Consider the following 13923-nt stretch of genomic DNA (forward strand, 5'->3'; position numbering starts at 1 on the left):
TGGGAATATGGATCGGATAGGCAAAAAGAAATGTCCGCTTACCCAGCTTGGAGGATTATACATAGAAAACCCGTTATGTGGATTGACGCGGAGAAATTCCTCCTCTTCTCCCTTGTACAACACGGACAAGATCTTCACCAGATCGGCCACCGATCCCGGCCTCTTACGGCCGCAGCAGGTGGCATCATCCTCCCCGTTGAAATCCCACATGGGGTGGCCTCTATACTAGAGCGGCTGCACCCCCCGCATAATGTATGTGGCCATGACCCCGATCATGGTCAGTCCGGAATGAGCCAACAACCTTATCCGGCTCATCAGGTAAAGGACGTCCCTGTCATTTTCCTTCTGAGGGCTCCGTGGACGCCAGCTTAGGCGTTTCTTCAAAGGAGCATTATTGAACTCAGGGAGGCCGATCCGAACAGGGTCTGACAGGGGGGCATCTTCTATATAAAACCACTCTGAAAGCCAGTCTTCGGATGCCTTCTTCGGGGTTCCAGATAGATATCCGGTCTCGGCGATGCGCCATAACTCGGCTCCGCCCACTTGATATATTGACCCCTCTTGAGAACGGGGCACAAGGCAGAACAACTTCTTCCACAGCGCAAAATGAGCCTCAATGCCCAAAAACAGCTCGCGAAGGGCCACGAAGCCCGCAATATGCAGAATAAAGGCAGGCGTAAGGTTGTGCAACTGGAGGCCGTAGAACTCCAGGAGCCCCCGGAGAATCGGATGAATTGGAAATCCGAGCTCTCTTATCAAATAAGAGACTAGGCACACCCGCTCTCCTTTGGAGGGGCTGGGGACGCTCTCCGCCTGCTTTCCGCCCACATAGGTGGTGAGTCAGGCTGGAACCGGACCATGAAGGCTGGGGGAAGAAATCCCTTGGTTTGGAGCGCCACTAACTTGCTGTGCGGGACGGAGCATCTCTCCCAATCTCCAGGATGGGGGCTGGAAGGGCGAGAGGAGGAGCCATGTCGACTAGCCATGATGGAATGGATCTCTGTCAAATGCACTCTAATGAATGCTCGCGAAGGGAGGATGGTGTGATTTGGATCTAGATCCTCGTCTCTTTTATAGGCAGCTCATTTGCGCGGCTAGGGGGGTATAATGTAAAAATGCCCTAGCTTTTCGCATTCGTTCGACACGTGGAAGATGGCCATTATTGGGCGTGGAAGCCGAGGAGCGCAATATTTACAAGAAGTCGGATGCTATTCAAACAGGTACACAGGATTTGGAGAAGAACCCGCCTTGCAATGCCGAAGACAATCTACGCGCCGGACTCATCGCCATTGAAGCCTGGTTCGGGGGCTACTGAGGGAGTCCTGGATTAGGGGGTGTCCGGATAGCCGAACTATCACCTTTGGCCGGACTCCTGGACTATGAAGATACAAGATTGAAGACTTCGTCCCGTGTCCGGATGGGACTTTCCTTGGCGTGGAAGGCAAGCTTGGCGATACGGATATGTAGATCTCCTACCATTGTAACCAACTCTGTGTAACCCTAACCCCCTTCGGTGCCTATATAAACCGGAGGGTTTTAGTCCGTAGGACGAACAACAATCATACCATAGGCTAGCTTCTAGGGTTTAGCCTCTCTGATCTTGTGGTAGATGTACTCTTGTACTACCCATATCATCAATATTAATCAAGCAGGAGTAGGGTTTTACCTCCATCGAGAGGGCCCGAACCTGGGTAATAACATCGTATCCCTTGTCTCCTGTTACCATCCGCCTAGACGCATAGTTCGGGACCCCCTACCCGAGATCCGCCGGTTTTGACACCGACAGCAGGGCTTCGCCAAGCTCAGCGAGAGGGAGAGGTGTTACGGGGGGTGAGGGAGGCGCCAGGGACTAGGGTGCGGCTGCCCTCTCCCCCTCTTTATATAGGGGCCCTGGGGGGCGCCGCCCCCCTAGAGATCTAATCTCAAGGGGGGGCGACGGCCAAGGGGGGGAGCTTGCCCCCCCAATCCAAGCGGGGCGCCCCCCACCCCTAGGGTTTCCAACCCTAGGCGCAGGGGGAGGCCCAAGGGGGGTGCACCAGCCCACCAGGGGCTGGTTCCCTTCCCTCTTCAGCCCACGGGGCCCTCCAGGATAGGTGGCCCCACCAGGTGGACCACCGGGATCCTTCCGGTGGTCCCGGTACAATACCGGTGACCCCCGAAACTTTCCCGGTGGCCGAAACTGGACTTCCTATATACAATTCTTCACCTCCGGACCATTACGGAACTCCTCGTGACATCCGGGATCTCATCCGGGACTCCGAAAAACTTTAGGGTTACCGCATACTAATATCTCTACAACCCTAGCATCACCGAACCTTAAGTGTGTAGACCCTACGGGTTTGGGAATCACGCAGACATGACCGAGACAGCTCTCCGGCCAATAACCAACAGCGGGATACGGATACCCATGTTGGCTCCCACATGTTCCACGATGATCTCATCAAATGAACCACGATGTCGAGGATTCAAGTAATCCCGTATACAATTCCCTTTGTCAATCGGTATGTTACTTGCCTGAGATTCGATCGTCGGTATCCCAATACCTCGTTCAATCTCGTTACCGGCAAGTCACTTTACTCGTACCGTAATGCATGATCCCGTGACCAAACACTTGTTCACATTGAGCTCATTATGATGATGCATTACCGAGTGGGCCCAGAGATACCTCTCCGTCATACGGAGTGACAAATCCCAGTCTCGATCCGTGTCAACCCAACAGATACTTTCGGGTATACCTATAGTATACCTTTATAGTCACCCAGTTACGTTGTGACGTTTGGTACACCCAAATCACTCCTACGACATCCGGGAGTTACGCGATCTCATGGTCTAAGGAAATGATACTTGACATTGGAAAAGCTCTAGCAAACGAACTACACGATCTTGTGCTATGCTTAGGATTGGGTCTTGTCCATCACATCATTCTCCTAATGATGTGATCCTGTTATCAATGACATCCAATGTCCATAGTCAGGAAACCATGACTATCTGTTGATCAACGAGCTAGTCAACTAGAGGCTCACTAGGGACATGTTATGGTCTATGTATTCACACATGTATTATGATTTCTGGATAACACAATTATAGCATGAATAATAGACAATTATCATGAACAAGGAAATATAATAATAATCACTTTATTATTGCCTCTAGGGCATATTTCCAACAGTCTCCCACTTGCACTAGAGTCAATAATCTAGTTACATTGTGATGAATCGAACACCCATAGAGTTCTGGTGTTGAACATGTTTTGCTCGTGGAAGAGGTTTAGTCAACGGATCAGCGACATTCAGATCCGTATGCACTTTGCAAATATCTATGTCTCCATCTTGAACATTTTCACGAATGGAGTTTAAGCGACGCTTGATGTGCCTTGTCTTCTTGTGAAACCTGGGCTCCTTGGCAAGGGCAATAGCTCCAGTGTTGTCACAGAAGAGAGTGATCGGCCCCGGCGCATTGGGTATGACTCCTAGGTCGGTGATGAACTCCTTCATCTAGAATGCTTCATGCGCTGCCTTCGAGGCTGCCATGTACTCCGCTTCACATGTAGATCCCGCCACGATGCTTTGCTTGCAACTGCACCAACTTACTGCCCCTCCATTCAAAATATACATGTATCCGGTTTGTGACTTAGAGTCGTCCAGATCTGTGTCGAAGCTAGCATCGACGTAACACTTTACGACGAGCTCTTTGTCACCTCCATAAACGAGAAACATATCCTCAGTCCTTTTCAGGTACTTCAGGATATTCTTGACCGATGTCCAGTGTTCCATGCCAGGATTACTTTGGTACCTTCCTACCAAACTTACGACAAGGTTTACATCAGGTCTGGTACATAGCATGGCATACATAATATACCCTATAGCCGAGGCATAGGGGATGACACTCATCTTTTCTCTATCTTCTGCCGTGGTCGGGCATTGAGCTGAGCTCAATTTCACACCTTGCAACACAGGCAAGAACCCCTTCTTGGACTGATCCATATTGAACTTCTTCAATATCTTATCAAGGTATGTGCTTTGTGAAAGACCTATGAGGCATCTCGATCTATCCCTATAGATCTTGATGCCTAATATGTAAGCAACTTCTCCAAGGTCTTTCATTGAAAAACACTTATTCAAGTAGGCCTTAATGCTGTCCAAAAGTTCTATATCATTTCCCATCAAATGTATGTCATCTACATATAATATGAGAAATGCTACAGAGCTTCCACTCACTTTCTTGTAAACGCAGGCTTCTCCATAAGTCTGCATAAACCCAAACGCTTTGATCATCTCATCAAAGCAAATGTTCCAACTCCGAGATGCTTGCACCAGCCCATAAATGGATCGCCGGAGTTTGCATACCTTGTTAGCATTCTCAGGATCGACAAAACCTTCCGTCTGCATCATATACAGTTCTTCCTTAAGATAGCCATTAAGGAATGTCGTTTTGACGTCCATTTGCCATATCTCATAATCACAGTATGCGGCAATTGCTAACATGATTCGAACGGACTTCAGCTTCGCTACGGGAGAGAAAGTCTCATCATAGTCAACCCCTTGAACTTGTCGATAACCCTTAGCGACAAGTTGAGCTTTATAGATGGTAACATTACCATCCGCGTCCGTCTTCTTCTTAAAGATCCATTTGTTTTCTATCGCTCGCCGATCATCCGGCAAGTCTGTCAAGTCCACACTTTCTTTTCATACATGGATCCTATCTCGGATTGCATGGCTTCAAGCCATTTGTTGGAATCTGGGCCTGCCATTGCTTCTTCATAGTTCGAAGGTTCACCGTTGTCTAACAACATGATTTCCAGGACAGGGTTGCCATACCACTCTGGTGTGGAACGTTTCCTTGTGGACCTACGAAGTTCAGTAGTAACTTGATCCGAAGTACCTTGATCATCATCATTAATTTCCTCTCTAGTCGGTGCACGCACCACAGGAACATCTTCCTGAGCTGCGCTACTTACCGGTTCAAGAGGTAGTACCTCATCAAGTTCCACTTTCCTCCCACTTACTTCTTTCGAGAGAAACTCTTTCTCCAGAAAGGACCCGTTCTTGGGAACAAAGATCTTGCCTTCGGATCTGAGGTAGAAGGTATACCCAATGGTTTCCTTAGGGTATCCTATGAAGACGCATTTTCCGACTTGGGTTTGAGCTTTTCGGGTTGAAGTTTCTTACCATAAGCATTGCATCCCCAAACTTTTAGAAACGACAGCTTAGGTTTCTTCCCAAACCGTAATTCATAGGTGTCGTTTCAACGGATTTAGACGGTGCCCTATTTAAAGTGAATGTAGCTGTCTCTAGAGCGTATCCCCAAAATGATAGCGGTAAATTGGTGAGTGACATCATAGATCGCACCATATCCAATAGAGTGCGATTACGACGCTCGGACACACCATTACGCTGAGGTGTTCCAGGCGGCGTGAGTTGTGAAACGATTCCACATTTCCTTAAGTGCGTACCAAATTCGTGACTTAAATATTCTCCTCCACGATCTGATCGTAAGAACTTTATTTTTCGGTCACGTTGATTCTCTACCTCATTCTGAAATTCCTTGAACTTTTCAAAGGTCTCAGACTTGTGTTTCATCAAGTAGACATACCCATATCTACTTAAGTCATCAGTGAGAGTGAGAACATAACGATAGCCACCGCGAGCCTCAACGCTCATTGGACCGCACACATCAGTATGTATAATTTCCAATAAGTTGGTTGCTCGCTCCATTGTTCCGGAGAACGGAGTCTTGGTCATTTTACCCATGAGGCATGGTTCACACGTGTCAAATGATTCGAAATCAAGAGACTCCAAAAGTCCATCTGTATGGAGCTTCTTCATGCGTTTGACACCAATGTGACCAAGGCGGCAGTGCCACAGATATGTGGGACTATCATTATCAATCTTACATCTTTTGGTATTCACACTATGAATATGTGTAACATCACGTTCGAGATTCATTAAGAATAAACCATTGACCAGCGGGGCATGACCATAAAACATATCTCTCATATAAATAGAACAACCATTATTCTCGGATTTAAATGAGTAGCCATCTCGTATTAAACGAGATCCAGATACAATGTTCATGCTCAAAGCTGGCACTAAATAACAATTATTGAGGTTTAAAACTAATCCCGTAGGTAAATGTAGAGGTAGCGTGCCGACGGCGATCACATCGACCTTGGAACCATTCCCGATGCGCATCGTCACCTCGTCCTTCGCCAGTCTCCGCTTATTCCGCAGCTCCTGTTTTGAGTTACAAATATGAGCAACCGCACCGGTATCAAATACCCAGGAGCTACTATGAGTACTGGTAAGGTACACATCAATTACATGTATATCACATATACCTTTAGTCTTCCGGCCTTCTTGTCCGCTAAGTATTTGGGGCAGTTCCGCTTCCAGTGTCCGCTTCCCTTGCAATAAAAGCACTCAGTCTCAGGTTTGGGTCCATTCTTTGGCTTCTTCCCAGCAACTGGCTTACCGGGCGCGGCAACTCCCTTGCCGTCCTTCTTGAAGTTCTTCTTACCCTTGCCTTTCTTGAAACTAGTGGTTTTATTGACCATCAACACTTGACGTTCCTTTTTGATTTCCACCTCCGCTGATTTCAGCATTGAAAATACTTCAGGAATAGTTTTCATCATCCCCTGCATATTGTAGTTCATGACAAAGCTCTTGTAGCTAGGTGGGAGCGACTAAAGGATTCTGTCAATGACCGCCTCGTCCGGGAGGTTAATGTCCAGCTGGGACAAGCGGTTGTGCAACCCAGACATTTTGAGTATGTGCTCACTGACAGAACTATTTTCCTCCATCTTACAACTGTAGAACTTGTCGGAGACTTCATATCTCTCGACCCGGGCATGAGCTTGGAAAACCATTTTCATCTCTTCGAACATCTCATATGCTCCGTGTTGCTCAAAACGCTTTGGAGCCTCGGTTCTAAGCTGTAAAGCATGCCGCACTGAACAAGGGAGTAATCATCAGCACGCGACTGCCAAGCGTTCATAACATCTTGGTTCTCTGGGATGGGTGCTTCACCTAGCGGTGCTTCTAGGACATATGCTTTCTTGGCAGCTATGAGGATGATCCTCAGGTTCCGGACCAGTCCGTATAGTTGCTGCCATCATATTTCAACTTGGTTTTCTCTAGGAACGCGTTGAAGTTGAGGTTGACATGAGCATGGGCCATTTGATCTACAATACATTTGCAAAGGTTTTTAGACTAAGTTCATGATAATTAAGTTCATCTAGTCAAATTATTTAATGAACTCCCACTCAGATTAGACATCCCTCTAGTCATCTAAGTGATACATGATCCGACTGAACTAGACCGTGTCCGATCATCACGTGAGACGGACTAGTCATCATCGGTGAACATCTCCATGTTGATCGTATCTTCCATACGACTCATGTTCGACCTTTTGGTCTCTTGTGTTCCGAGGCCATGTATGTACATGCTAGGCTCGTCAAGTCAACCTAAGTGTTTTGCATGTGTAAATCTGTCTTACACCCGTTGTATGTGGACGTTGAAATCTATCACACCCGATCATCACGTGGTGCTTCAAAACAACGAACTTTCGCAATGGCGCATAGTTAGGGGGAACAGTTTCTTGAAATTATTGTGAGGGATCATCTTATTTACTACCATCGTTCTAAGCAAATAAGATGCAAAAAACATGATAAACATCACATGCAATCAAATAGTGACATGATATGGCCAATATCATATTGCTCCTTTGATCTCCATCTTCGGGGCGCCATGATCATCTTCGTCACCGGCATGACACCATGATCTCCATCATCATGATCTCCATCATTGTGTCTCCATGAAGTTGTTCGCCAACTATTACTTCTACTACTATGGTTAACGGTTTAGCAATAAAGTAAAGTAATTACATGGCGTTTGTTCATTGACACGCAGGTCATACAATAATTAAGACAACTCCTATGGCTCCTGCCGGTTGTCATACTCATCGACATGCAAGTCGTGATTCCTATTACAAGAACATGATCAATCTCATACATCACATATATATCATTCATCACAACCTTTTTGGCCATATCACATCATAAGGCATATGCTGCAAAAACAAGTTAGACGTCCTCTAATTGTTGTTGCATGTTTTTACGTGGCTGCAATAGGGTTCTAGCAAGAACGTTCTTACCTATGTAAAACCACAACGTGATATGCCAATTTCTATTTACCCCTCATAAGGACCCTTTTCATCGAATCCGATCCGACTAAAGTGGGAGAGACAGACACCCGCTAGCCACCTTACGCAACTAGTGCATGTCAGTCGGTGGAACCTGTTGTCACGCCCAAGATGCGACCCTATCCTAAAGGAACTTGAAGGTCCCACCAAGGATAGAAGCGCATCTTGAAGACGCTTTTGCAAGGTGGATATCATTACATCAACATTACATAATAGATAGGGATACATACATAAGGCATACAATGCCACATGAATACAACATCATCTTACATAAGAACACCATCCGACTACGGATGAAACACAAACAGAAACTCAAACGACATCCACCCTGCTAGCCCAGGCTGCCGACCTGGAACCTATCCCCTGATTGAAGAAGAAGCAGAAGAAGAACTCCAAACAAGCAAACATCACTCTCGCTCAAGATCATCGCATAACCTGTACCCGCAACTGTTGTTGTAGTAATCTGTGAGCCACGAGGACTCAGCAATCCCATTACCATGGGTGTCAAGACTAGCAAAGCTTAAAGGGTAAGGAAGGGGTAAAGTGGTGAGGTTGTAGCAGCGACTAAGCAAGTATGGTGGCTAACATACGCAAATAAGAGCGAGAAGAGACCAAATGGAACGGTCGTGAAGCTAGCAATGATCAAGAAGTGATCCTGAACTCCTACTTACGTCAAACATAACCCAAAACCGTGTTCACTTCCCGGACTCCGCCGAAAAGAAACCATCACGGCTACACACAAGGTTGATGCGTTTAATTTCGGATCTGGTGTCAAGTTATCTACAACCGGACATTAACAAATTCCCATCTGCCACATAACCGCGGGCACGGCTCTCGAAAGTTTATACCCTGCAGGGGTGTCCCAACTTAGCCCATGATAAGCTCTCGCGATCAACAAAGGATATACCTTCTCCCAGGAAGACCCGATCAGTCTCGGAATCCCGGTTTACAAGACATTTCGACAATGGTAAAACAAGACCAGCAAAGCCGCCCGATGTGCCGACAAATCCCGATGGGAGCTGCACATATCTCGTTCTCAGGGCACACCAGATGAGTAAGACGTCGGGTTGGCATAGACCCTGGTTGCCCAGGGGGCGCCGGACATCGCTCGGAGGAGCACTGGCCCAGGGGGGGTGTAAAATAAAGATGACCCTCGGGCTCCGGAAACCCAAGGGAAAAAGGGCTAGGTGAGGCAAATGGTAAAACCAGGGTTGGGCCTTGCTGGAGGAGTTTTATTCAAAGCGAACTGTCAAGGGGGTCCCATAAATCACCCAACCGCGTAAGGAATGCAAAATCCGGGAACATAACACCGATATGACAGAAACTAGGGCGGCAAGAGTGGAACAAAACACCAGGCATAAGGCCGAGTCTTCCACCCTTTACCAAGTATATAGATGCATTAAATTAAATAAGAGATATTGTGATATCCCAACAAAATCCTGTCCACCATGGAGCAATCTTCAAACTTCACCTGCATCTAGCAATGCTATAAGAGGGGCTGAGCAAAGCGGTAAAATAGCCAAGCAACGGTTTGCTAGGAAGGGGAAAAAGGTTAGAGGCTGACATGGCAAATTGGGAAGGCTTGAGGACAAGTGATAGGAAGCGCAACATAGCAATAGAACGAAGAAACTAGCATAGCAATGATAGTAGTGAGATCCAGGGTAGTGGTCATCTTGCCTGAAATCCCTCTAGGAAGAAGAACGAGTCCATGAAGAAGACGAACGGATGAAGACGAACCAAGCGTAGACGAACGAATCCTCACGATCGCAACGAAATAGGAACTATCGAGAAGAAGCACACAACATGGTAAACACACCACACAAGAACAAGGCATGATGCTCAACCAAGTATGATGCATGACAAAACTAAATGAGGCTACTCATGGCAAGAGATGATGCAAATAGAGCAACACATCAAGGCAAGCTTAAATGAGGCTGGAAACAACATAGAACTAATCCGGTAAGTCCTCATATGCAAATTTCGAAATTGGTCCATATCTGAATAAACCTTATCTTAAAGTTGTTAAACAGCAAGTTCAAATGCACCAAGATGATCTAAACGAGTTTCTAGTCAAGTTACATATAAAGTTCATTTAGTTCGGAGCTACGGCCTAAAAGATATGAGCAAAACAAGTTAAACATGGTATTGATGTAAAATGCATGCAAACATCAAGAAAACACCTCAAAACAAGGATGCAACATGATAATATGAAACTACATGCAATTCTAAGCAAGTTTCATATAGAGGACACTCAAAACGGAGCAACGGTTCAACACATGCACTCTATACAAGTTTGAAGGACAGGCTGTCCAAACAGCAACTAGGCATCTAGCAAGCATCAAAATAATAAGCTACAACACCCTAACATGATAACAAAAGGCATGGACGTGAAGTACTGGTAAAGCATGATAAAACATGAACACTGAGCTATCTCCAAAAACTACTAGAAGATGCTCAAAAGGACATGGCAAGAGTTGCAAATAATAACAGTTTCAGTCTTAGCAGAAATAACATCAGGTTGCAATGTTTAGAGCTATCAAACAACATATCACAAAAACTTATCATGGAAGAAAAAGGCATGGCATGAATCTACTAATTGCATATAACAAAAGTCCCTTACTGACCATGAGCCAAAATGGCACAGAAAATATGATGGCACCCATGTAAACATGGCAAATGATATGACAGATTCAGACATGGCAGGAACAACAATAAGTAGGCATGTTGGTGAGCTTGTACCACTCACCACAGAGCAATACATGGCATGGCAAGGTAACCAAAAGTAATAAGGCATGTTTATGAAGCTAAGAATGGTAATAGAAAGTTCATAGGGTGCATGGATCACTCACAAAACACATGGCAAAACTGCACTTAATGTTAACAGGCTGACATCAACATTATTTAGCAAGTTTGGAGCAAGATATGAATAAGTTACAGCAGGCTATAAATGCAACTAGGGGAATTAAATGATATATCATGACATGTATAACAAAACATTCTTAGTGAACATCTCCAGATTATGCATAGAATGACTTGTGGCAGCAGGTCTACATAGCATCACGAAATAACAGATTCAGACTAGCAAAACAACAACAACAAGTACCCTACTTCACGAGCTCGATGAACTCACTACAAGAATAAAAAAAACATGGATGGCACCTGTAAAGATGGCATGATGTAGTTCAAAACACATGTAGACTTCAAGCTCATAGGATGCACACATCAAATGCAACAAAATGATAAATCATCAAGTTATAAGAGTTTCAGCAGATTAACATCATATAGCACTCTTGCAATGATGATTAGGGCATCAAGATGACCTCAAACAAACATGGCACAATGGAATGAAATGAATAGTATCTCACAGCAAACATTTTGATATATCATGCGCATGAAACGGAGCAGTATGCAACAAGATATGGCAGGTCAAAGTATGCACCAGAATATGCAAACATGTAAGGGACTTGGGCAAAATTCGGGGTCAACCTCCGAAAACGGATCTGGATCTGGGCACGGTTCCCGAGGCAAGCGGCGGCTCGCCGGATAAGACGACGGGGAAGGAGGCCGGCGAGGGAGACGGGGCGCCGACGGGCAAAGGCGGCGGGGCACGGGCGGATCCGGCGGCCGGGCGCGGGAGGCGGCGCGGCGCCGGCGTGGAGGCGCACGGGCGACGAGGCTGGAGGGCGCGGCGGCGGCGGGGCAGGACGGAGGCGCGCGGAGGCGGTGGCCGGAGATCGGCGTCGGGCGGCACGCCGGCGAGGAGGCGGAGATGGCGGCGGCGGATCCCACGGGATCGGGCGGCGGGCGGCTCGGGCCTCAGGGGCCCGCGGCGGGCTGGCGGGGCGGGGCACGTGGCGGTGCATAGTTGGACGGGGGGAGCGGGGCGGACGTGTCCGGCCGTCACGGACGCGTCCGGCGGCGGTGGAGGGAAAATTTAGGGTTTAGACCCGAAATTTGGATGGGGAGGACGAATTTATAGATTCCGGGAGCTAGGAGAGTCCAAATGAGGTGCGGTTTTTGCCCACACGATCATGATCGAACGACTGAGAGCATGGAGGGGGTTTGGATGGATTAGTGGGCTGATTTGGAGGGGTGTTGGGCTGCAACACATACGAGGCCTTTACGGTTCCGCGGTTAACCGTTGGAGTATCAAACGACCTCCAAATGGCACGAAACTTGACAGGCGGTCTACCGGTGGTATACCAAGGCCGCTTGGCAAACCTCGGTCCATTCCGAGAATGTTTAACACCCGCTCACAACAGGAGACAAAAGGGGAACGCCGGAGGACATAGGAGTGTCGGATTGCAAAATGAACAATGGGGAAAATGCTCGGATGCAAGAAACGAACATGTATGCAATGCAATGCACATGATGACATGATAAAATGCAACATGCAAGCAAATGACATGGCAACGACGGCGAATAACTGGCGGACACCTGGCGCAACGAATCCGGGGCGTTACACCTGTCTCACGTAAGCGTACGTATAAGGTCGGTCCGGGCCGCTTCATCCCACGATGTTGCCGAAACAAGATAAGACTAGTAGTAGCAAGAAAATTGACAACATCTACGCCCACAACAAGATTGTGTTCTACTCGTGCATAGAAACTACGCATAGACCTAGCTCTGATACCACAGTTGGGGAATGTTGCAGAAAATAAAAAAATTCTACGCTTCACCAAGATCAATCTATGGAGTTATCTAGCAATGAGAGAGAGGAGTGCATCTACATACCCTTGTAGATCACGAGCGGAAGCGTTCAAGAGAACGGGGTTGAGGGAGTCGTACTCGTCGTCATCCAAATCACCGAAGATCCTAGTGCCGAACGGACGGCACCTCCGTGTTTAACACACGTATGGTTGGGGAAGACGTCTCCTCCTTCTTGATCCAGCAAGGGGAAAGGAGAGGTTGATGGAGATTCAGCAGCACGACGGCGTGGTGGTGGAAGTAGCGGCGATCTCGGCAGGGCTTCGCCAAGCTCAGCGAGAGGGAGAGGTGTTACGGGGTGTGAGGGAGGCGCCAGGGACTAGGGTGCGGCTGCCCTCCCTCCCCCTCTTTATATAGGGGCCCTGGGGGGGGCGCCGACCCCCTAGAGATCTAATCTCAAGGGGGGCGGCGGCCAAGGGGGGGAACTTGCCCCCCCAAGCCAAGTGGGGCGCCCCCCAACCCTAGGGTTTCCAACCCTAGGCGCAGGGGGAGGCCCAAGGGGGCGCACTAGCCCACCAGAGGCTGGTTCCCTTCCCTCTTCAGCCCACGGGGCCCTCCGGGATAGGTGGCCCCACCCGGTGGACCCCCGGGACCCTTCTGGTGGTCCCGGTACAATACCGGTGACCCCCAAAACTTTCCCGCTGGCCGAAACTTGACTTCCTATATACAATTCTTCACCTCCGGGCCATTTCGAAACTCCTCATGACGTCCGTGATCTCATTCGGGACTCCGAGCAACTTTCGGGTTACCGCATACTAATATCTCTACAACCCTAGCGTCATCGAACCTTAAGTGTGTAGACCCTACGGGTTCGGGAATCACGCAGACATGACCGAGACAACTCTCCGGCCAATAACCAACAACGGGATCTGGATACCCATGTTGGCTCCTACATGTTCCACGATGATCTCATCTAATGAACCACGATGTCGAGGATTCAAGTAATCCCGTATACAATTCCCTTTGTCAATCGGTACGTTACTTGCCCGAGATTCGATCGTCGGTATCCCAATACCT

The sequence above is a fragment of the Triticum aestivum genome, chromosome 2B, assembly GCF_018294505.1.
Source record: "Triticum aestivum cultivar Chinese Spring chromosome 2B, IWGSC CS RefSeq v2.1, whole genome shotgun sequence".
Taxonomy (NCBI): domain Eukaryota; kingdom Viridiplantae; phylum Streptophyta; class Magnoliopsida; order Poales; family Poaceae; genus Triticum; species Triticum aestivum.